The 22011-nt window shown below is 37.2% G+C and overlaps 1 non-coding gene across 1 annotated transcript; it reads left to right on the top strand.

Annotated features, from left to right (window-relative positions):
- Window positions 1-3531: 3531 nt before the first annotated feature.
- On the top strand, window positions 3532-3638 carry LOC121210460 (small nucleolar RNA R71). The gene has a single exon (XR_005905577.1). It is a non-coding gene; the product is annotated as a small nucleolar RNA R71 (small nucleolar RNA).
- Window positions 3639-22011: the final 18373 nt, after the last annotated feature.

The following is a 22011-nucleotide window of genomic DNA, read 5'->3' as shown; positions in this document are numbered from 1 at the left end:
CCTAATGATTTGACCTGCACATTTACAGAAAAGAAAAGGGTCTTGCAGAATTAGTTTTTCACATCAGTGAAGAATCGCTTCTTTTGCTGATGTGTTAACCCTTTTGGGATAATGTTAGCAGCTAAAAAATTTGTAATATCTGTAAACCAAGGTACCTCAGAATCAAATATAGAAAAAAATTGTTCTTCAGGGAATGAATCATTTATTTCAATGTCATCTGGTTCTTTGGTACTTGAGTTTTCAAGCCTGGAGAGATGGTCAGCCACAAGATTTTCAGCTCCTTTCTTATCCTTAATCTCCAAGTAAAATTCCTACAATAATAAGATTCATCGAATGAGTTGAGGTTTTGCATTAGTTTTAGTCAAAAGGTGGCGAAGAGAGGAATGGTTAGTATAAATGAAAACTTTAGACAATATTAGATATGGCCTAAATTTATCGAATGCAAAAACCAGAGCTAGCAGCTCTTTCTTCGTGGTGGTGTAGTTTTCTTATGCAGTTGTCAAAGTCCTACTAGCATAATAGATAGGTTGAAAATGTTTATCTATTTGCTGTCCCAAAACTGCACCTACTGCAAAATCACTCGCACTGCACATTAGTTCAAAAGGTGAATCCAATTAGGTGCAATTATAATTGGAGCTTTAGTCAATTTATACTTTAAAGTATTAAATACTTTTAAACACTCCTGATCAAAATTAAAAGGCACATCTTTTTCTAGTAATTTAGTCAAAGGCTTAGCTATTTTAGAAAAGTCTTTAATAAATATTCTATAAAACCCAACATGTCCTAAGAAGCTTCTAATAGCCTTAACCGAATTAGGGGGAGGTAGTTTTTCAATGGTTTCAATTTTAGATTTATCAACCTCAATCCCTCTACTAGAAATTTTATGTCCTAATACAATACCTTCTTGAACCATAAAGTGACATTTTTCCCAGTTAAGCACAAGGTTTGTTTCCTCACATCTTCTTAAAACCCGTTTTAAATTTTTTAGGCAAAGATGGAAAGAGTTATCGAAAATTGAAAAATCATCCATAAATACCTCCATGACATTTTTTACGAGTTCATCAAAAACGGCCGTCATGCAGCCTAAAAAGTAGCAAGAGCATTACATAATCTAAAAGGTATTCTATGATAAGCAAACGTACCGTATGGACATGTAAATGTCGTCTTCTCTTGATCTTCAAGAGCTATTGGGATTTGGAAATAGCCAGAGAGTCCGTCTAAAAAGCAGTAGTACATGTGTCCTGACAATCTTTCCAATATTTGGTTAATGAATGGAAGGGGAAAGTGGTTTTTTCTCGTGGCATCATTTAGCTTCCTATAATTAATGCACACTCTCCAACTTGTGACTGTAATTGTTGGTATTAATTCATTCTTCTCATTGGCTACAATAGTCATGCCTCTTTTCTTAGGAACAACCTGCACTGGACTCACCCAAGAACTGTCAGAAATAGGATAAATAATTCCACTATCTAGGAGTTTAATTACCTCAGCTTTAACAACTTCCTTCATGTTGGGGTTCAGTCATCTTTGGGCTTGCACGCATGGTTTATATTTATCTTCCATTAAAATTTTTTGGGTGCAAAAAGAAGGGCTGATCCCTTTAATGTAAGAAATTTTCCAAGCTATAGCCCTTTTATGCTCTCTTAATACTTGGAGTAATTCCTCTTTCTCCTTAGGTTGCAAGTTGGATGCAATAATTACCGGTAATGTGGAATTATTTCCAAGGAATGCATATTCCAAGTGATTTGGCAATTGTTTAAGTTCTAATTTGGGAGGTTCGTCAATAGAGGGTTTTTGCTTAAGTTCATCTTTTACTTTAATTCCCTCATATTCTGCTAGTTTTGGGGAGTTTCATTGGAGTTTAGTTCGGTTCCTATTTCAGAATCATCATCCATCCCCTCTCCTTGGGCAAGACACTGTTCCATCGTGTTCTTGTGTACAATTTCCTGAAAAGAATCTTGAGTAGCATGATCAATAGAGTCAATAAAATAACATGAGTCATCCTATTCTCTAGAAAATCTCATGGCATCATAAATTTTAAAAATAATCTCTTTGTCACCTGCTCTAAGTACCAATTTACCATCACCCACATCAATTATAGCCCTAGCAGTGGTTAAAAATGGCCGACCTAAGATTAAAGGCACCTCAACATCTTCATCCATGTCAAGTACAATGAAATCAACAGGGAATATAAATTTATCTACTTTTACAAGTACGTCCTCTATAATTCCCCAAGTATATTTAACAGATCTATCAGCTAATTGAATACTCATCATAGTGGATTTAGGTTCCCCAAGACCAAGATGTTTAAACGTTTTATATGGCATCAAATTAATGCTGGCGCCTAAATCAGCTAGTGGTTTATCAACATTCAAACTACCAATTAAGTAGGGAATAGTAAAACTTCCTGGATCTTTAAAACTTCCTGGATCTTTTAGTTTGGTTGGCAGTTTATTTTGAAGTATGGCTGAGCACTCCTCATTAAGTTTCACTGTAGATAAGTCTTTAAACTTCCGTTTGTTTGTTAGAAGCTCCTTTAAAAATTTTGCATAAGTAGGCATCTGCGAAATAGTTTCAACAAAAGGTAAGTTAATATGCAGTTGTTTAAAAAGTTCAAGAAATTTATCGAATTGTGCATCCATGAGGTCTTTCTTCAACTTTGCTGGGTATGGGATTGGTGGTTTATATTCTTTTGGCATTAGATTGTCATTGTTTTTGGGTTCGACCTTTCTGTCAGCTACTTGTGGTAGCTTCTTTTCAGATTTAGCTAACACTTTCCCACTCCTTAATGTAACTGCTTTCACATGCTCTTTTGGGTTGGGTTTCATGTTACTAGGTAGACTTCCTGGTGATCTTTTAGAAATTGGTTTGGTGAGCCGTCCTATCTGAGTTTCGATCCCTTGAATCGACGCTTGTTGATTTTTAAGTGTTGTCTCGGTATTCTAAAAATGAGTTTCTGACACCGAGATGAATTTTGTTAGCATCTTCTCAAGGTTCGGCTTTTTCTCTTGTTGGTAGGGTGGTTGTTGGAAGCCTGGAGGTGGTGGTGGTCTCTAATTCTCTTGGCCTCCCCATGAAAAATTTGGGTGATTCCTCCATCATGCATTGTAAGTATTACTATAAGGATTATTTTGAGATCAAGGATTATTACCCAGGTAATTTAACTGCTCATTCTCCATGTTGTGGCCATAGGGTGGGTAATCTGGATTGCTCAATCCACCTCCACTTGCTTCGCACTGCATTACTAGGTGAACCTGTGAAGAACTAAGAAAACCATCAATTTTCTTCTCTAAGAGTTCTACCTGATTAGAGAGCATGGTGACCGAATCGACGTTATAAACATCGGCTGCTTTTGTTGGCTTTGTCCTCATAACTTACCACTGATAATTATTCAGTGAAATCTCTTCTATAAATTCATAAGCATCTTCAGGTGTTTTATTATTGATAGTCCCACTAGTGGCTGCGTCAACCATTTGTCGAGTTGAAGGATTCAGGCCATTATGAAACGTTTGAACCTGTAGCTAGAGCGGTAACCCATGGTGAGGGCATCTTGTCAAGAGGTCCTCGTATCTCTCCCATGCATCATTGAGTGTTTCTAAATCCATTTGCACAAAAGAAGATATATCATTACGAAATTTACCCATTTTAGCCGGCGAAAAATATTTTAATAAAAACTTTTCGGTCATTTGTTCCCAAATAGTGATTGACCCTCATGGTAATGAATTCAACCACTGTTTAACTTTATTTCTCAATGAAAAAGGGAATAACCGAAGGCAAATGGCATTATCAGAAACGCCATTAATTTTAAATGTCTCACATAGTTCCAAAAAATTTGCCAAGTGAGCGTTGGGATCTTCATCCTACAAACCATTAAACTAAACAAATTGCTATATCATTTGAATTGTGTTAGGTTTCAATTCAAAAGTATTTGCAGCTATAGCAGGTCTAACTATGCTCGATTCAATTCCTGTTAAAGAAGGTTTAGCATAATCATACATAGTGCGTGGAGTAGGATTCTGATTAGCAGCAATCACAGGAGGTAGCGGATTTTCTTGGTTTTTAGCCATCTCCTCAACTGTGGTTGAAGTATCGTCCTCTTGCTCTTCCTCTCTGTATTGTAAGCTTCGCCTTATTTCTCTTCAATTTCTGTGAACTGTGCGATCGATCTCACTATCAAATAGTAATGGTCCTGACGGGTTTCTTCTAGTCATACACTATAAAACCTGTCAGGAACAAATAAAAGAAGAATTAGAAAAGAAAATAAAAATTTAAACTGCAAACAAATTAGAATGGCTAAAGTAATAAAAATTGAGTGTTCCTAAAATCCTAGTTCCCCGGCAACGATGCAAAAAACTTGGTACGTGATATTCGCGACAGGTTTTAAAAATTTATAATTAAATGTTCTTGAAACTTACTATTATAACGATTAAGGCAAGTGTACCTATCGAACAGTAGTATAGCTTTAGCAAGACCGGATTGTCGAACCCAAAGGAACCTAGAGTACTAGTAATTACTTTCTTTTTTTTATCTAGCCTAAAAAATTAAGGGATTTGTTTATCTAAACTAATTAACTAAACTAAGAGCACACAGAGAGAAGATTGGGAAAAAGCTTTTGGGAAAACTCGATTGATTAAGACAATACCCAAAGAAAAATCGACCTGGACTTCACTTGTTATTTGACTCTGAATCAGACGATTTATTCATTTGACTTGATCCGTAGAAATCCCTAATTTATGTTATTATCTCTTTCTAATTAACACCCTAGTGTTGCATTAACTCGATCTATGGATCCCCTTATTAGGTTTCACCCTAATTTGGAAAAATCTTATCACCCTATCCCTAGGCGTGCAATCAACTCTGCTTAATTATGACAAATTTACTCTTAGACAGGGTCTATTCCTCCTTTGAATAAGAGCATTAACTCGAATCAATATCTTGGAATATTAAAACAAGAATTAAGAACACATAATTAAGAACAAGTCAAATATTTATCATACAATTCAGATAATAATAACAAGATCTGTCTTAGGTTTCATTCCCCTTAGGTATTTAGGGGGTTTAGTTCATAATTATGAAAGAAAACATCTCAAAAAAATAAAGATAACAAAACATAAGAAAACCCAAAACTCCTGTAGGACTTGAAGGGAGATCTTCAGTCTTGATGATGAATCCGGCTTCTGAGATGGATCAATTAGCTTTCCTTGAGTAATTCCTTGCTTCCTACTCCACGTCCCCCTGCTGAGTGCTTCCTTAGGTGTTTAAATAGGCTTTAGATTGCCTAAGAGCCCTCAAAATTGGTCTTTTCCGAATAGGGTTAAACTTGGGCTCGACAGGGACACGCCCGTGTGCGATTACTCCAGCCAGTGGTCAAGGCTGTTGAATAGGTATGGACACGTAGTCTACCCCTGTAAGTCATGCTTCGATCCTGCCAAAGAGACACGGTCGTGTGACACGCCCGTGTGAGGAAGCCCAGGTCGTGTTGATTTCCCATGTGGGTCCATTTTCTCTGTTTTCGGCCCGTTTCTTGCTCTTTTTACTCTCCTATGCTCACCTAAGTATAAAACATGGAATTAAATAATTAGGAGCATCGAATTCACCAAATCTAAGGAGAAACCATCCATAAATGTGCTAAGCATGGGATAAAAACATGTATAAATTATGGTTTATCATTGGACAACCTGAAGACTAAGATAGTACATGCTGTACCACACAACTTGGCTCATCTCAAAACTGGACCCTCTAAACTACCTGATGGAGTCGACAGCTTTGAAAGGAAGGATGGCCCGATGGCAAATTTTGCTTTCCAAATTTGATATAGTTTATGTGAACCAGAAACCTTTAAAAAGAAGTGCAATAGTAGATTGTCTAGCCTATAGAGCTCTAGAGGATTGCAAGCATTTCAATTTTGATTTCCTAAATGAAGATCTGATGTATGTTGTATCCACTGAAAAAGGTTCCAAAGAAGGCCACCCTTGGAAACTAAATTTCGACGGAGCCTCAAATGCTGTGGGTAATAAAATCGGGGCAGTCTTGGCATCTCCAAATGGAGATTATTATCCCTTTACTAGAAAATTAGATTTTGATTACACAAATAACATGGTAGAGTACGAAGCATGCATCATGGGTATCCGTGTAGCCATAGATGAAAGATCAAAGTGCTAGAGGTATATGGGGATTCTGCACTGGTAATCTATCAGCTCAAAGGCTAATGGAAGACGAGAGACTCCAAATTGATCAATTATCGAAAAATAGTTATGGAGTTAATTGAGAAGTTTGATGACATCACTTTCTACTACCTCCCGTGAGATGAAAACAAGATAGCCGATGCCTTGGCTACCTTAGCTTCTATAATCAAAGTAAACAAGTAAGAGGATGTGAAACCTATCCAAATAAGTATTTATGAGGCTCTGGCTCATTGCCATAACATTAATGAAGAAGAAGAAAAAGATGATCACCTTTGGTATCACGATATATTACGATATGTGAGGAATCGTGAGTACCCAAACCAGGCAACCAAGAATGATAAAAGGACATTGAGACGAGTTGCCATTGACTATGTCTTTGATAGAGAGATCTTATATAAAAGAAGAAAGGATTAGGTGCTATTAAGATGTGTGAACGCTGTTGAGGCTAACAAAATCTTGGAAGAAGTCCATGAGGGCATTTGTGGGACACACGCTAATGGCTTTATAATAGCCAGACAAATTATGAGATTCTGTTATTACTGGTCCACCATGGAAGGGGATTGTATTAACTACGCCAAAAGATGCCATAAGTGTCAAATCTATGGAGATAAGATTCATGTGCCTCCTTTACCTCTTCATGTAATGACTTCCCTATGGCCTTTCTCAATGTGGGGCATGGATGTGATTAGGCCAATATCGCCAAAAGCTTCCAGTGGGCATCGATTCATCTTCGTGGTCATCGGTTACTTCACCAAATGGGTAGAAGCTGCTTCATATGCTAATGTCACGAAATTGGCAATCAGCAAGTTCTTAAAGAAAGAGATCATATGTCGATATGGAATGCCAGAAAGGATCATATCGGACAATGCATTGAATTTGAACAATAGCACAATATCGAAGGTCTGTAGTCAATCCAAGATCATACGCCATAACTCATCACCATATCGCCCAAAAATGAATGATACGGTGGAAGCAGCCAAGAAGAACATTAAGAGGATTGTGCGGAAAATGACTGAGACTTATAAAGATTGGCATGAGAAGCTACCATTTGACCTCTATGCTTATCTAACGTCGGTCAAGACCTCTACCGGGGCAACGCCTTTCTCTTTGGTCTACGGAATGGAAGAGATTTTTCCTATTGAGGATGAGATTCCATCCCTCCGAGTTCTATCAGAGGTAAAGCTAGATAAAGTAGAATAGATCCAGTTTTGATACGATCAGTTGAATTTTATTGAAGAAATGAGGCTAAGGGCTATCCGTCATGGTCAGATGTACCAAAAACGGATGATGCGAGCTTATAACAAAAAGGTTCACCCTAGAGAGTTCCATTAGGGGGACCTATTATTGAAAAATATCCTTCTAATACAAAAAGATTTCAAAGGGAAATGGATGCCAAAACGGGAAGGACCTTATGTAGTAAAGAAGGACTTTTCCGAAGGAGCGCTGATTTTAATCGAGATGGATGGTAAAAACTTGTCCAGTCCTGTAAATTCAAATTCAGTTAAGATGTACTTCATCTAAAAAGGGGGAGAGGCCAATGCAAAAACCCACAAAGGGCACTTTGAAACCTTCTAAAAAAAGGAGAAGAAGAAAAATGGAGAGGTCAAGGCGAAAACCCACAAAGGACGCATTGAAACCAAATGAGTTTTAAGTTGAAAACCCAAAAATGGGCAGCTCCAATTTTGATCGAAGATGGAGCATGTGGTAGTCTTGTCCTTTCAGGATTAACAAGAAGGATGAACGATACATCCTAGGGCATTAACAAAATACTTTAGTTCTCCTACGCACATATCTAGCTCGAAATGGTCTTCGAGAAGTTTGAATAAAGAAGCTCATGATGCAATAACTAGGGCATCTATTTTCATTTTATTCATTTTATACTTTATCCAAATTTGCTATCTTGATTAATTTATCCACTTCGAGCTTTGCTCTTAATAAAATTCTATCTTGTTCATTGTGAAAATCTTTTTCAAGCATTTTTCATTGAAACGATGATTATTGGACTTATAACATTCACATAAAAGAAGTTTTGCATATTACTCTGAAAAGTTTCTAAATAGTACAAGGACATGAAACAGGGCCACTAGTTAGAACTAACCAAATTCAAGAGTTGGAAACATCTGAGAAAGAATTGTCCAAATTATGACTATTTCTTTAGATTTTCTGTCAAAGATACTGGCCAAGCAAGAAGGCACGATTACATATTGTGACAAAACCTTGTTGAACGACGACCAATGACAACCTAAGCATTAAAAGGGATCATTCTCGAAAAATGACATTCTACATTCATGAGAATACCATTCACATACATCTAGTTACGAGCATTTGATGCATTCTGATCATGACATCCTAATCATTTGGCATAATAGGGCCATCAAATGGATTTTATAGGTCTTGTTCCTCAGTGAACGGTGTAACAGACCAGTGAAACCATAAATCCTATACCTTTGAAGTTACAGTAGGTCAGATTAAGCCACCCTAGCTAATCTTGTCTCCCTGAAGTTGCATTGGAGCAGATTAAAGCTACAAGTCTTATCTCCCTAAAGTCGCAGTGGAGCAGATTGAAGATAGCAAACCTCATCTCCCTGAAGTTGCAGTAGAGCAGGTGGAAGTTACAAGTCTTATCTCCCTAAAGTTGCAGTGGAGCAGATTGAAGATGGCAAATCTTGTTTCTCTGACGTTGCAATGGAACGGATTAAAGCTACAAGTTAAGGCGAATCTTATCTTCCTGAAGTTCCAGTGGAGTAGATTAAAGCTACAAGTCTTATCTCCTTGAAGTTACAGTGGAGTAGACTAAGGATAGCAAACCTTATCTCCCTGAAGTTGTAGTGGAGCAGGTTGAAGATAGCAGATCTTATTCCCCTGAAGTTGCAGTGAAACAGATTTAAGCTACAAATTACAAATCCTATCTCCCTGAAGTTGCAGCGAAGCAGTTGAAATTACCAATTCTTATCTCTTTTGAGTTCCAGCAGAGTAGATCGAAGCTACAAACCTCTTCTCTTTGAAATTACATTGGAGTAGATTGAAGCTACAAATCTTTTCTCCCTAAAATTACATTGGAATAAATCGAAGCTACAAGTCTTATCTCCATGAATTTGCAGTGGATTAGAACGGCGCTACTTGGAAGAAGAGAAGCACTAAACAAATCGAGATTTGGTAAGACCAGACAAAATTGGCACTTTTTGAAGTCTTTGCTCCATTCTCGTTACACGATAACGAGCAAAGAGGGGCAGCTATAATAGGCCAATTTTGGCCCAAACTAAAAACCAAAAGAAACTGGGAATAAACCGAAATAAACAAGTCCACAGTCCAGATTACAAAACTACAGGCCCAAAATACAAACAAATTACAAACCCATTTACAACCAATTAAAACCCAAATTACAAGCCAAATTTTACTATTACAATAGATCCAAAAGTAAAAACCCCAATAGGCCGAAGACATTTGGAATTTTCGGAAGAACCCTAGGGTTCCCTTTGCGCCGCTCCTGCAGCCCCCTCGCCCTTGCCTCCGTACGTGCCAGCTGCCCTACCTCATCGCCTCTGTACCTGCAGAAAGGATAGCAACAACAGCAACAAACACAACAGAAGAACAAAAAACAAAAACAAAAAAAGGATTGTATTTTTTTACACGAAACCAACACAGAACAATCAAAATACACTTCAAAGGTGGTCCATTTATTCATCGCCGCTTTTATTATTCTACTTTTATGTTTCTTTTTCTTTCTTATTTTCATTCGAATCTACCACACAAATACATAAAAAAGGGAGATTTTTACCTGTTGTTTGGTGTCGATATCGTCGGCGTTCGCTTCTCTGGTCTAGAGGCTAATGGATCCCTAGGGATCTAGTTGAAGCCATGGCCGAGGAGGCTAAGAGTCGAAAGTTTTTTGTTGTTTTAAGGGTTTCGGGGTTTGGTTTAGGGATTTTTTGGTCCTAAATCTATTTTTACATGAAAAACGGGCCTAGATTAAGCTTCGAGTGTCACTCTGGCCACCACCGACGGTGGTCACCTTCGCCAGCAACGGCGGACGGTTAATAGACCCTAGCTGAACCCTAAGACCATGCCCAGAGAAAAAAAACAAAGGAAAGACCTTTTTTTAAGAATTTGGTTTTAAAATTAAGGTTTTTGTTGATATTTTAGCCTAAATATTAATTAAGAAATGACGCCATTTAGAGGCTCAACCAACGTGACCCGTCCGGCTTCTATGGGATCAGCGTGTTTTCTAGCGCATGGTCTATTTGTGCGATAGGCCCTCCTATATTTCTGCCCTGTTTCAGTTTGATCCTATTCATTTGTTTTGTTTTTTAATTTTTCCCCATGACTTTTGTCTTTAATTCATTTCAGTCCGCATCGAACAATGCGCTTTGAGGGCTTGGGATAATTTCCCAGTCAGTCCCTCTCCTTTCGTGCACATTCCATCTGGATCCTTATGTTAATTTAATATTTAGATTTTATACTTTAAATTTTGTTTTAATTTCAATACGATCCTGGGCCCATTTAACTTTAATTTTTTTTACAAATTGTTTTGTTTATTATTTTATTATATTTTATTTGTTTAGTACCTTTTTTTTATCAAATGTCTTACTTATTTACTTTACTTACTTAATATTTCTCTTATTTCATTTTCACATTCTTTTTATTTATTTATTATTTTCTTTTATTATTCCTTTTTATTTTTATTTATTTTGCATATTTACTATTTTCAATATATATTTCAAAATCTAGATTTTAATATTATTATTTTTATGGTTGTTACTTATGTTATTATTATTATCTCCTATATTATCGTTTACATTATTATTCTTATTATTGTTTATGCTTGTTAACATCATAATTTGTTAATGTCAATGCCATGTTTTATTTTTTTATTATGCAATATTATGTCATTATTACTTCAAATTTATGTTGCACTATCATTATTAGCCACATATTACCTTTTACGGTTTAAACGATTTTTTTAATATAATCGATTAAGCGTATATCTTTTTAGATATTTCATTAATTTTTATCCAAATTCATAAAAAAAGAAAAATTTTGAAAATAAGTGATATTTCACATTTTGAGAATTCAAGAAATCGTACCCTAACTTACGGGGTTACGATTTTCTCGTGAAACCTAAATAGCCAAATATCTTCTTAAAATAAAAAAAAACATGATTTTTAAATAAAAATAAAGGCAATGTTCTACGTTTAAAAATTCGAAAAGGCCGTGCCCTAACTTACGGGGTTTCAATTTTCCTCTTTGATCTAAACAATAGAATATCCTTTTAAGAATCAAAGTACAATTTTTAAAATAAAACGATTAAAAAGAAAGCTTGTTTCCAAGAGTTCAAATGTCATGCCCTAACTTACAGGATGCGACATTTTGTTATCTCGAGACGAGAAAACCTTTAATACTCACTTCAATTTATTCAAACTTTTTTGTCAACATTAATAAAAAAGGAACCGTATTTTAAATTCTTTTCAAGTTTTTAATGTTCAACGTTAAGACATCAATTAATCAACTAAGTACCAATTTTGGGCGTATCGAGAGTGCTAATCCTTCATCGTGCGTAACTGACTCCCGAACCCGTTTTTTGGATTTTGTAGACCAAAAATCATCTTTCTAATAAATTTAAACTTTTTGAATTAAAAGGAGATCCGATCACACTTAAATAAAATGGATAGGTGGCGAATCCCATGTTCGTTTTCATTTTCAAAATCAAATTCAACCATTTTTTCAAAAAAATGGTATCGACACAGGTCTTGGGTGAAATTTTAGGTGAGAAATGAAGCTAGAAATGGCTTCATTTTGTCCACACGGGCGTATGTCTAGACTGTGTGTGACACACGGTCTGGTAACACGAGATGTGGTTAGGCTGTGTGTCCCCTGCACCCTAATTTTGAGAAACAGAATGCTCAGAGTTTGGCACACGGGCAGAGATACGGGAGTATGTCTCATCCGTGTGTGCCACACGGCCTAGAACATGAGCGTGTTTCTTGGCCATGTGAAACTTGCACCTAATTCGAATTAAATTAATTAACCACACGGCCTAGCACACGAGTGTGTGGCATGGCGGTGTGTGCAAGTCAGAGAGTTACATGGGGTCGAACACGCCCTCTGACACCGGCGTGTGAGCCTCGCATCTTGGAAAAATTTTGTAAATTTGCGAAAAGTTCTTAGAGGTCTCGATTAAGTCCCGAATTAATTCTGCTGCTCGTATTGGGCCTCGAGGGCCAGATCAAGGGACATTATGGACAATATCGGTAAATGAATAGTAATTTACGTGGTTTAATGGAAAAGTATTTTGAATGTTCTAGTAATGCTCCAAAACCCTATTCCAGCGACGGGTACGGGTTGGGGGTGTTATAGCTGATGTATAAGTTGATTCTATATACCGATTTCTAAGTGATAATCAGGAAATTTTAAACTCTCTGGTTGCGTAGTAAATTTAAGGACTGTCATGGGCATGGGTACGCTTTTGAAACGTTTTGAGTACAATCTTTTAGTTGAAATTGTATTTGGTGACTTTGTAGTAGAGTGGTAACTCAATTGTTATTGAGGAATTAAGACTGATTTTGGGCGTTTATTGATGAATTTTAGGTTTTGGTCATCTCAGGGTTGTGCTTGCATCAGAATCGAACCAGGTGTGTAACAAAAATGTGAGAAAATAATGTTCGGTGAAAGATGAAAATCTAGCCTACCAGTGCCACACAGGTGTGTGCCTGGCCGCATGGTAGGCCGAGTGACAGGTGTGTATGGCCGTGTGACTAGGCCAATTCGAGTGTGTGGGCCCATACGGGCAAAGTCACATGGATGTGTGGGCTATGGTTCAGGCTGTATGAGCCACACGGATAGGGCCAATTTGGGTGTATAAGTCACACGGGCGTGTAGGCCCACATTGGCAAGTCGAACGGGCATATGGGCCTAAATTTTAAAATTTTTCCCCAGTGTTGCATGCGTCGCATATGGTCCCACATTATCTATTATTTTATATATCTGTATCTATGTTCGGGGTGGGAAATGTATATGTGGAGGAAGTATTCTGCTATGCGATATTTCGCTATTATTCTGGTAGCATGACTGCGATTATTGTGATAAGTGTCGTACGGACACTATGTGGTGTGTAGTGCTGGGTTGGTCTTTTATGCCCCATGTGGTGTGTTGGAATGGTCGGAGTTGGTGGTAGCGGATAGGGGTAGGACCTTGCATATTTATATAATTATGTTGTTAATATGATTCTATTAAGGACTTATGTCTGTATCTATTCTGATATGTGAAAAATATGAATATTATTATGTTTCTGTTGAGTTACACACTGAGTTTTTAAAACTCACTTTCTGTTTGTATGTTCTAAATTCTCAAGCTTATGTGGGTCGGTGCAACGGAGGTTCAGACGTATCCACACATTCGTAAATTTCATTTATTTAAAACTTTTATTTAAATTTCTTGTTTATTTTGAGAGTTTTTTTAAATATGGGACTTTCTGGACTTTTTGGTTTTGTTGTTGGTTTTGGGTTTGATTTAAGTTTCTTGTGACATTTTACAAAACAATTTACAAAAAAAAACATTTATGAAATCACAAACTCAATTTTCAAAATATAACGATTTTAAAACTCCGCTCCAAATTATTGTTTTACTTGAAAGGGCAAACAAATGAAGGTTTTATTAAGAAAAATATTAACATGATTATATAAAGCAAATTTGTTTAGTAATAAATTATACATGGTTTTTAAATTGATAAGGTTGGATTCGTAACCCTACTTCGTAACATTCCCAGATTTGGCCATAACATCTCGACCGAGTTTGAGGTGTTACATTTAGTGTATCAGAGCCGGGTTGTAAAACTTGGGCTGTGACATTTTGGGTTCAAAATTTTATTTGTAAAAGAACATCTTTCTAAGCAAGTTTTTTTCTTTTAAGTAAAGTATGTGGTACACCAAGTCTCCGACGTTAATCCAGTAAGTACTTCTAAACTTAGAAACACTGTAGTTAGAATACTCTGAACTGTCTAAGACTACCTATAGTTAGTTAGAGAATGAAAACTCCAAACTTTCTGAACTACATCTGATAATGGTTTGAAGCATAAAATATTGCTAATAAAAACTTCAACTGTTTCATAAAATTTCGTAATGTAGACAATTTTGAAATAATGAGTGCTCGTGGAATGCGTGGCCATGGTATTCATGGGTACTACGTGTGTCATAGGGGGACTCGAGCTGAGTCTCCCTCATTGAGCAGTATGCTTAATTTGGATACAAGCGAGACATTGGCTTCACCTACTATGAGACTGGCTCTCAAAACTACTCGTTTGGGGACGACGCCTTGTCCCAAGCCATGCTGAGAGTTTTGGCGAGGGTCGCTAGCCCCTATTCTGGTTTTGAGAGCTGTAGGTCGGTAACTGAATAACTCCAGTCTAATGGTGTTGAACTATTTAGGGGCATTACTAGAGTCACCCCGATTGTGGCCGAATACTGGTTAAAGGCCACAAAAAGGATAATGAATGATATTGACTACACTCCTGAGTAGAAACTGAAGGGTGCAGTATCTCTGCTTTGCGATTAGGTGTACCATTAGTGGTTACTGGTTGAGGAGGGTACTCAGCCATATTGGGTTAACTTAGAATATTTCAAGATTGGTTTCTAGAGGAAGTATGTGGGTGCAAGTTATGTGGATGCTCCCAGACATGAGTTCATGAATCTCACGCAAGGCAATAGAACTGTGGCTGAATGTGAGGCTGAATTTATGAGATTGAGCCGTTGCACTCAAGGGATGGTGGCATCTAAATACAAAAAGTGTGTTTGTTTTAAGGATGGTCTGAGGGACAATCTAGGAATTCTAATAGCTTCGCAGAGAGAGCAAGAGTTCACCGTTCTGGTGGACAAGTTAAAGATCACCGAAGAGGTTAAGCGCGTTGAGCACTAGAATAAGGATTGAGAAAGGGGTAAGAATAAAAGGGATTTGGAGCTCTCCAGTTCTGTTTAGAGGTCTGAAAAATAGGCCAGACCTGATGGGCTTTTTAGAGTGGGATTCCCAGTTGCTCCTACCATGGCTCAGCTTTCTAGGTGAGTGTTGGAGGAGGTTGGGAGCATGTCTACGTTGTGGGTCAATGGAGCATCGTATTAGAGAGTGCCCACATCGTTCTGATCAGATGTAAGCTTCAGTTTGGGTTTTGTTCAGCATCAGAAGGCAATTTACCAGCCGCCTAAGGGCCGTGGTTCGGCCAGCGCAGGTAATGGTATGGGAAGAGGATAGAGAGCACCGGGTAGAGGTACTAATCAAACTGATGCAAGGTAGCCTGCGTTGGTTTATGTTGTTCGATGCCTTGAGGACATTGACGCCACTATTGTGATTACGGATATGTTCTTTATTTTTGATGCCCTATATATTGTACTGATAAACATTGGGTCATAGTTAGTTCTGTCTTTGAAAACTTGGGGATTTTTGTTGAGAGTACTACTGGTGAGATTTCTATACTAAGTCCGTTAGGCCAATCTGTTCGAGTAAATAGACTATATAAGAATTTACCACTGGAAGTACAAGTGGTTGTGTTTCCAGTAAATCTGATGGAGCTACCGTTTTGAGAATTTGATTTCATTTTGGGTATGGACTAACTTGTGGATCATTGAGTCAGTTTGAATTGTGCAACCAAGAGGGTAGTTCTGAAAATTAAGAATGATGTGAAGTGGTTCTGATCAGCGAGCGTCAGGATTACTTATCCAATGTAATCTTCGCTCTTGTGGCCAAAAACTTGGTTCAGAAAGGGTGTGAAGTGTATCTGGACTTTGTGAGTGTTTTAGCTTCTGTGGACTCTTCTATTGAAAACATCAGAATAGTTAAGGAATTTTCGGATGTTTTGTCAGAGGAGTTATTAGGTTTACCTCCGAATCGGGAAGTTGAGTTCTGCATTGAGCTTCTACTGGGTACAGCTCTGGTTTTCATCATTCCTTATCGTATGGCACCGAAGGAGCTTGTAGACTTAAATGCTCAGATTTTGGAGCTTTTAGATCATGGATTTATCCATCCTAGTGCGTCTCTATGAAGGGCACCGGTTTTGTTTGTAAAGAAAAGGAACGGTACCATAAGAATGTGCATCGACTACCAATAATTGAATAAGCTAATTGTGAAGAATAAGTACCCACTTCCGAATATTGACGACCTGTTTGATAAATTTTGGGGGGCTTTGTTATTTTCTAAGATAGATCTCTATTATGGGTATCATCGGCTTAAGGTTAAGGAAGCTAATGTTCATAAGACGGCCTTTAGGACTCGTTCTGGGTACTAAGAATTCCTAGTCATGCCCTGTGATTTGACGAATGCTCCGACTGCATTCATGGATCTGATGAACCGGGTTTTCCAGTTGTATTTGGATCAGTTCATCTAGTCTTTATTAATGACATTCTGGTGACCGAAGATGATAATGATAATGATAAGCATATTAGAATAGTCCTTTAGTTACTTTGATAAAAACAGTTCTACGCTAAGTTGAGTAAGTGTGAATTCTGGTTGAGAGAAGTAACATTTCTGGGGCATGTGGTTTCTGCTGAGGAGATCTGAGTTGATCCTAAAAAGATTGAGGCTGTACTTGATTGGAAATAGCCTAAAAATGTTTCAGAGATCCATAGTTTTTGGGGTCTTGCGGGTTATTATTGGGGGTTTGTCAAGGGGTTCTCAGTAATTGCAACTCCTCTGACTAAACTTTTACATAAAAATGCTTTTTTTGTCTAGATTGATGAGTAGCAATCAAACTTTGAGAAGGTTAAATCTATTTTAACTCAGGCTCATATTCTGATAAAGCTTAAATCTGGTAAGGAGTTTGTGGTTTATAATGATGTGTTGCATGTCAGTTTGGAATGTGTTCTGATGCAAGATGGTAAGGTTGTGGCTTATGCATCCCAACAACATAAGTCACACGAGGGTAATTATCCGACACATGATCTCAAGTTGACTGCTGTGGTTTTTGCCTTAAAGATTTAGAGGCACTATCTGTATGGTGAGAGGTGTATCATCTGCACCGATCACAAGAGCCTTAAGCACCTCCTTACTCAAAAAGGGTTGAACCTTTGGCAGCATAAATGGATTGACTACTCAAGGATTACGACTACACGATAAAGTATCATTCTGGTAATGCCAATGTAGTGGCTAATGCTCTTAGCCGTAGAGCAATGACTAATTTAAGGGTGATGTTTGCTCGCCTAAGTCTGTTTGATGATGGGAGTTTGCTAGCTGAGTTGCAAGTTAAGCTGACTTAGATTGATCAGATTCAAGATAAATAGCTGAAGGATGATTTTCTGGTCCTGCGTTTTAGTCAGGTAGAGAGTGGTAGTACGTCTGATTTTAGGCTGAATTCATATGAGGTTTTGTGTTTTTGAGGACGGGTTTGTGTACCAAATGACTCTGATTTAAGACTATCTATTTCGGGGGAGGCGTATAGTAGTCCTTATGCTATGCATCTCTATGGAAATAAGATGTATCGGGATCTTCATGAACTATATTGGTTGCCAGGTTTGAAACGAGAGGTAATATATTTTATTTCACGTTATCTGACGTGCCAACAAGTTAAGACTTAGCATCATTTTCCTTCTGGTTTACTCCAACCCATTAAGATTCCCATATGGAAATGGGAACGTGTGACTATGGACTTCGTTAGTGGGTTGCCTTTAACACCTACTAAGAAGGATTTTGTATGGGTCATCATGGATTGGTTGACTAAGTTTGCCCATTTCATTCCGGTTCAGACAGATTATTCTCTTTAAAAGTTGGTCAAGCTTTACATTTCTAAGATTGTGAAACTTCATGGGATTCCGATTTCGATAATTTTATATAGTGATCCTCTTTTGATGTCTCAGTTTTGGAAGAAACTTCTTGAAGCTTTGGGCTTGAGATTGGACTTTAGCACTACATTCCATCCTCAGACCGATGGTCAATCTAAGAGGGTGATTCAGATACTGGTAAATATGATTCAGAGTTATATCATTGATTTTCTGACGTAGTTGGAAGGATTTACTACCTTTAGCCGAGTTCTCCTATAATAATAGTTTCCAATCCAGTGTTCAGATGGCACCTTACGAGGCTTTGTATGGTTGTAAGTATCGTACTCTATTGTGTTGGACTGAGTCGGGTGAACACAGGTTTTGGGTCCTGAGTTGGTTTCTGAAACTGAGGATAAAGTCAGATTGATTCAACATCGTCTTAAGGTAGCTTTTAATAGACAGAAGTCCTATGTAAATTTGAAAATGATGGATATTTAGTACTCTATGGGTGATTTCATATTCTTTAATGTGTCTTCGTGAAAGAAGGTTTTACAGTTTGGACGTAAGGGCAAGTTGATCCCTAGGTTCATTGGATCGTATCAGATTCTGAAGTGTGTGGGACTGGTTGCTTATCAGTTGAAGTAACCTCCAGAGTTAGATCGTATCTATGACATTTTCCACGTCTCTCTATTGAAACAGTATCGGTCTAACCTATCTCATATTGTTCTTATTGAGAAAATCGAGGTTAGACTAGATTTGACATTTGAAGAAGAGCCAATTTATATTCTGGATCGAGATGTAAAAATTTTGAGGAGGAAGTCTATTCCATTAGTTAACGTTCTAAGGCAGAATCATGGGACTAAGGAAGCCACGTGAGAACCTGAGGTCTCGATTCGTCAGTAGTATCCTTATATGTTCAGATCAGGTAAATTTCTAGGCCAAAATTTCTTTTAGGGGGTAGAGTTGTAACATCCTGATTTATTTAACCTTGTTTTTATGAATTCTATCATAAATAAGTATCTACTTCAATGCTTAAGTGATGTGGGTGTGTGTTTGAGGTCTTAGGTTCAAGTATCACTTTTGGAGAATATGTTATTTTTTATCCTAGCCTTATCTTTGGCGGCTTGGATTATGTTTTATTTTCGGTCAACTCATATTAGAATGAGCCTACTGGTTCAAGTAGTAAGGTGTTAACTTGCCTTAGGGTCTTGTGTTCGAACCCCCGCGTAAGCGAAGGAGGTTAATTTTTGCTACTTTGAGTGCGTGCCGGTTGTGTAATAGAGGTTGGATGGAATTGAAATTATGAGGTAGTTAGGTGTGCATTAAGGGGTCAGTTTTGGTGGGATTTGGGCGTTAGTTGGGTAGTTGGGATAATATTTGATATTATTTTATTTTTACTATTTCTGTTTTCCCCAAAATTCCCTTCCCTTTTGAACTTTTTTTTGTTCTGTACCACCTCTCTTTTTCTGTTTCTAATGATTTTGATCACAAAGTTCTCATTCTTTTTTATTTCATTGCGTTTGAATTCCCAGTTTCTTCGTGTGGCTTCATAAGTAAAGGTTTGTTGTGCTTTGGAAGGAGTCTTGGTTAGTGTATTATTTTCTGTCGATGTGTAAGTTGATTTTGTATACCATTTTTCTAAGTGATATTTAGGAAATCCGAGACTCTTCGATTGTGTAGTAAATTTAGGGACTGATGTGGATGTAGGTAAGCTTTTGAAAAGTTTGGAGTACAATCTTTTAGTTGAAATTGTATTTGGTGACTTTGTAGTCGATTGGTGACTCGATTGTTATTGAGGAAATAAGACTGATTTTGGGCATTTATTGATGAATTTTAGGTTCTGGTCATCTCGGGGTTGCGTTTACATCAGAATCGAACCAAGTGTATATCGAAAATGAGAAAATGATGTTCAGCGAAAGCCAAAAATCTAGCCTGTCGATGCCACACAAGCATGTGCCAAGCCGTATGCAACACACGACCGTGTAATAGGTCTGTTTGGCAGTGTGGGTTTCGGGCGTATGGGCCAAACAACCATATGGGCCACACAAGTAGGGCCAATTTAGGCGTATAAGCCACACGGGCGTGTGGGCTGACACGGGCAAGCCATACAAGCATATGGGCCCAAATTTCATAATTTTCCTTAGGGTCGCATGGATTGTTCTGATCTACTGTGGACCTTCCTAGGGTCGACATGGGCAAAACAAACCCTTAAGCATGAAACATGTTATTTTGTTAGACTGAGAATAGCTTAAATAAGGTGTGCACGAGATTAATGAGATAATATATGTATGTCTGCTCTGTCACGCATATGCGTGTATTATGCCTGTTATGTATAAGCATGCATATTATCTATTATTCTGTATATTTGTATCTATGTTTCGGGTGGAAAGAATTCTGTTACGCGATATTTCGTCATTATTCTGGTAGCATGATTGTGATTATTTTGATAAGCGTCGTACAGACACTATATGGTGTGTAGGGTTGGGTAGGTGTTTTATACCCCACATGGTGTGTTGAGATGGTCGAAGTTGGTGTGTAGAGGATGAGGTAAGGACCTTGCATATCTATATGATTTTATTGTTAATATGATTTTGTTAAGGACTTATGTCTATATCTATTCTGATATGTGGAAAATATAAGTATTGTTATGTTTCTGTTGAGTTACACACTAAGTTTTTAAAACTCACTTTCTATTTTTCTGTTTTGTTTAGGTAATCCTCAGGCTTAGGTACGTCGGAGTAACGGAGGTTCAGAGGTGTCCACACATCCATAAATTTCGTTTATTTAAAAAGTTTATCTAAGGTTCTTTTTTATTTTGAGAGTTTTTTAAATATGGGACTCTCTGGCCTTTTTGGTTTTGTTGTTGGTTTTGGATTTGATTTAAGTTTCTTGCGACGTCCAACAAAACAATTTACAAAAACAAACGTTTATAAGATCACAAACTTAGTTTTCAAAATATAACGATTTTAAAACTTCCACTGCAAATTATTATTTTACTTTAAAGGGCAAACAAATGAAGGTTTCATTAAGGAAAATATTAACAGGATTATATAAAGCTGATTCATTTAGTAATAAATTATACGTGGTTTTTAACTTGATAAGGTTGGATTCGTAACCCTACTTCGTAATATTCCTAGATTCGATCATAAATTCTTTGTCGGGTTTGGGGTGTTACAAGGTTCACGCTAAAAGGTACACGCTTAAGGTGCTCACAGAAAGAGGATCTCACTAAGGGTGATCTCACTAAGGGCTTATACTTTAGAGGTTTGTACATGTAGGTGGTTTGCCTGCATGGGTTTGCATCACAACTATTCAAGTAGTTCGCATGATATTTCCAATAGGTTTCACGCGTTATACATAGGGCTCGACAGTATCTAGGGTTTGCATATATCAAACTTATGGGGTTCGCATAAAACGTTAAATGTTTGCCTAATTTAATATGTAGGGTTTGTATACCTCAAACATGAAAGGTTCACATACTTAAGGTTTTGCATATATTGGGTGCTTCACATAACAATTCATATATATTAGGATTTACATACAATCCTCTTATGGTTCACCTAGTATTTCTAAGGTGTTCACATATAAATATACTTACTCGAGGGGGTTCACATACATGTATTAAGGTTTCGTATTACTAACTACCTTACTTACTACTTCTTCAATGGATTAATCCTACATAATGATTTAGGTTAGATCCCACACTTGATTTGAAGACACAAAAACCTTAATTGGATGAGGAGATTTGTGATCTTCTCGGGAGGAGATGGATGATTTTGAAATTTTTACTCCTTTTGCTTTGAAAATTGTTTTGGAAATAAAAGAGTTTAAGGGTGTTTTTCTTGAAAACTTGCTAGGTAAAAAATTTTAGGGTTTGATTAAAATTGGCTATTTATAATACTTTCTTTCCCTAATTGAAATAGGTTTTCAAAAATTCATGTAGAATTAGAAATAATTGAAATCATGGGCTAAATTTAAAAAAAATAGTTTTTGGGCTGGGCTATTTTAAAATTCGTCACTTTTAGTGAGGCAAAAATAAGGAAATAAAATATTTTGGTTGAATGCACACAAGGGTTTCAAACTTGGGATCT

This window comes from Gossypium hirsutum, chromosome A11, assembly GCF_007990345.1.
Source record: "Gossypium hirsutum isolate 1008001.06 chromosome A11, Gossypium_hirsutum_v2.1, whole genome shotgun sequence".
NCBI classification, from domain to species: Eukaryota; Viridiplantae; Streptophyta; class Magnoliopsida; order Malvales; family Malvaceae; genus Gossypium; species Gossypium hirsutum.
The sequence above is the reverse complement of the archived record's forward strand: the minus strand, read 5'-3'. Positions and strand labels throughout refer to the sequence as shown.